The sequence below is a fragment of the Sapajus apella genome, unplaced genomic scaffold, assembly GCF_009761245.1.
Source record: "Sapajus apella isolate SASKATOON/1434 unplaced genomic scaffold, GSC_monkey_1.0 scaffold509, whole genome shotgun sequence".
In the NCBI taxonomy this organism is placed as follows: domain Eukaryota; kingdom Metazoa; phylum Chordata; class Mammalia; order Primates; family Cebidae; genus Sapajus; species Sapajus apella.
Genome location: NW_022437439.1, coordinates 39,291 through 39,754, shown reverse-complemented (window position 1 = coordinate 39,754; position 464 = coordinate 39,291).

Below are 464 nucleotides of genomic sequence, written 5' to 3'. Positions count from 1 at the left end.
TCTATCTACCTATCTATCTACCTATCTATCTATCTATCTCTCTATCTACCTACCTACCTACCTATCTCTATCTATCTATCTACCTATCTATCTATCTATCTATCTACCTACCTACCTCTCTATCTATCTACCTATCTCTCTATCTATCTACCTATCTATCTATCTATTAGCTATCTATCTATCAATCCATCTATCTATCTATCTATCTATCTATCTATCTACCTATCTATCCACCTATCTAACTCTCTATCTATCTACCTATCTCTCTCTCTATCTATCTATCTACCTACCTACCTATCTATCTCTCTATCTATCTACCTATCTATCTACCTATCTATCTACCATCTATCTATCTATATACCCACCTATCTATCTATCTATCTATCTATCTATCTATTTATCTATCTATCTACCTACCTATCTATCTATCTCTCTATCTATCTATCTACCTATCTATCTATCTA